We start from the raw sequence: 3,565 nt of genomic DNA on the forward strand, positions 1-3,565 counted from the left end.
CCAAAACAATCTGCTCAAAATATGTCATTTTGAGTAATTTTCTTTTTTCTCTTTTCAGTAATTTCTTATTACCAGGTCCTTTGGTGTGGCAGCCCTCACTCTGCCATCCAGGATGTCTCAGATACTTGCAAAAGCCAGAATAAGAAGTGCTGTATGTTAACCTCAGTTGAACATGCATACTAAAGTTTAATTACTTTATTTCTGTAACAAAGAATTGAGTTTCAGAAAATACTGTGGTGATTTAATAGAGGAGTACTAATTATTGACCCTCTTCATCCATAAAATGTCATTTTGAATGTAGTGTTTCAACAATATACAAAACTTAAATCCCTTTCAAAATAAATTGTCTATTTTTTAAAAATCTGAAATGACACTGCAACGTTCTTAACATATATTATGTAAATGTTAAATGGTAATAGGAATGGGTATTTCATGTATGTTTAGGATATTTGGCACATATACACCATGGAATACTATACAGCCATAAAAATGATGAGTTCATGTCTTTTGCAGGGACATGGATGAAGCTGGAAACCATCATTCTCAGCAAACTAACAGCAACAGAAAACCAAACACCTCATATTCTCACTCATAAGTGGGAGGTGAACAATGAGGACACATGGACACAGGGAGGGGAACATTACACACTGGGGTTTGTCTATGAGTGGCGGATTAGGGGAGGGCTAGCATTAGGAGAAATACCTAATGTGTAGATGACGTGTTGATGGGTGCAGCAAACCACCAAGGCATGTGTATACCTATGTAACAAACCTGCATGTTCTGTACATGTACCCCGGAGCTTAAGGTAAACATATACATATATATATATAGAATGACTGTATTTTCACATTTACTCAAGAAATTGTGATTCTTCATATCTTCTTTAATGACTGTTAATATAGAAAGAAAAGTTTACCTATCAGGTTGTGCAGATAGGTTACCCACTGAAATGTGTACTATGATATCAAAGGGGAAAATCAGGTAAACACAGCTAAAAATGTAAATTTACACCGCCCTGATTCAGAAAGTAGTTAAGTCATCATACAGAATTGATACAATATGATACGATAACTTGAAAAAGAACTAAGTTATACAATGAAGGAAGAGGGTCGAGGATGGGTGGAAATTTTAAGTGAAATTAAGGATGAAATGAACATATTTAATGAACGCCTCAAAATCTTGCAATGCTTGACAAAGTTTCAGAGATAGTGGACACATTTTCTAAGAGCACCACTGAATTTAATCTTCACTATATGAACACAATTTATTATTTTGGTATACCCTTCAATTTTTGCCACTTATTTGTTTTATTAGGAGTAATGTATGCCTCGTGTAAATAATATGAAATAGATAGAAGGATTTTTCAATAAGAATCAAGAATAATTTGCCCTAACGTGCCCTAACTATCCTTAGCCCCATTCCCCAATAATTGGTTTTAACCTTTGTGCGCTAAGTTGAGAGGGGGTTTCTCTTGTGATTTCTTAGCATTTTAAATAACATGATTAAGTCACTATCTTTCGATCCATCAACGTGAGTATTTTGTTGTGTAATGTACCATGTAAGATGAGTACTGAACTCAATCACACATTCAAATTTCCTCCATCTTTTACTGATTTTTACATAATTTTATTTTTTAATCTTTCAAGTAATTTTTGAAACTTGATTAACAAACTTATAACTCTGTCTCTTATTCTGTCAGATTGTTATAATATGTCCACAAAATAAAAGCTAAGCCAAATTCATTTTGTTACCACTAACAATTTGTTAGTAGCATCATGTGTACTTTTGGATGGCCAAATAAAAATATTAATAATGTAATAACAATAACAATATTGTAATGGCATGGTAATAATATAATAATAACAATAAAGTATATATTTTTATTAGCCTCTTCTGACTTTGCCTTTACTGCATTCTAAATGTCTAATTAAAAATCATATATTACTTGAACACTATTTAAATACAATTACAGCAGAAGACAATGAAGATGCAAAAGTCATACCTCCATTCCTCCATGGATTCAATGAAAATAATTCCATGTTATTTAACAGAGAAATATCTCTTAAGGGAAGGCAGTTTTATAAAAACACATTATCAGGTTTCCAAAATCACTTGTGCCAAATTTGAGTGACAACTTTTTGTATGAAAATAGTTGCTGTCTTTTTTTTTTGTTATTTCTTTGTCATTATGTGGTTTATTCAATCTGAAAAAAAGATATACTTTAACAATATATATAAAATCTTCCAGGTTTTTACTCACTTATTTTACTATTTCTAACCTACTTCGCTTGGAATATTTATCTTAAAATATGTACATGTTTCCAATAAAAAGTTGTTTAATTTATGGATTTTTTAACATAATAGGGACATACAAATACATTCTCATTAGAAAAAAGTAATAAAACAGATAAGGCAAAAACATACCTGTGATTCCTTATTGCGACAGTTTTGGGTTTCCTCTCGGAAAGTAAACGTGTGGTTATCATTAAGGTTTTTAAGTTTCTAGGATTGTATATGCAATTATAAATATATATGTGTAAACACATATGTCGTTCATGTGGTGGTGGCCCACCCAGAATCTCCCTGTAGGACTACGGCCTTCATATTCCCAGTTGGCTAACAGCTCTCAGCAGGATCTGTCTCCAGTAATCATCTTCTGCTGAACAGAGTCACCTCTTCTAAAGAAGTGTGGCCTTTTTGGAGGCAGCTAGCATCCAATAACTATTCGTTGTGAAAATATAAAGGTCTTTGCTTGCCTCCATTTGGTATATCTCTGAAGAGTCTTCTCAGGTACAGAGATACTTGTGGAATTGCCTGAGGCTGTTGATCACCTCTGTGGAAGTTCACTATCGTCCTGTGCCCAATTCTGTTGTATTTCTTATAGTCATTCACTCACATATGTTGACCCTTGGAGAACTCCTCCCAAAACTAATTGTATCAGAGTCTGTCTCTGTGTTCATATCTCAAGGAACAAAATCTCAAAAAGTCAAAAATAAAAGTGAGCTGAAGAAACAACTGCAAAGCCAGAATTTGAAGCTAGATCATTCAGTGGTAGGCTGGCAATGAGAGCAAAGCACTGGTAGTAGGTGGAACAATAATAATCCTTGGTTTGTGGCAGTAATCTAGTTTCTAAAATGTTACTCTGTGGAACACTGGAATTGAATACCAGTTGAAAAAATGCATTAATGGATAATGGAAATGTAGAGTTTTTAGAGAAAAACTCTAATTATAAAAATCATGGGATTAGATAATAATTTATAGAGAAAAGTGATTTATTGAAGAAAGACAAAATGTTGATGACTAGTCACCAATTGAAGGCTAAGAGTGAAAATGAGAAGAGTTTCTTGACAGCATAAAGAGATTATCATTTCCTACAGCTAGAGGGCAAAAATAGCTGATATTCAAGCCTAAGATTTAATTTCAGACAGTCCCCAATTTATAATGGTTCAATTTCAGTGTTTTCAACTTTACAATGGTATGGAAGTGATAAGCAATCAGTAGAAATGATATTTTGAGTACCCATAGAACCTTCTTTTTTTCGCTTTTGGTACAGTATTCAATAAATT

This window comes from Rhinopithecus bieti, unplaced genomic scaffold, assembly GCF_001698545.2.
Source record: "Rhinopithecus bieti isolate Rb0 unplaced genomic scaffold, ASM169854v2 scaffold_7121, whole genome shotgun sequence".
In the NCBI taxonomy this organism is placed as follows: Eukaryota; Metazoa; Chordata; class Mammalia; order Primates; family Cercopithecidae; genus Rhinopithecus; species Rhinopithecus bieti.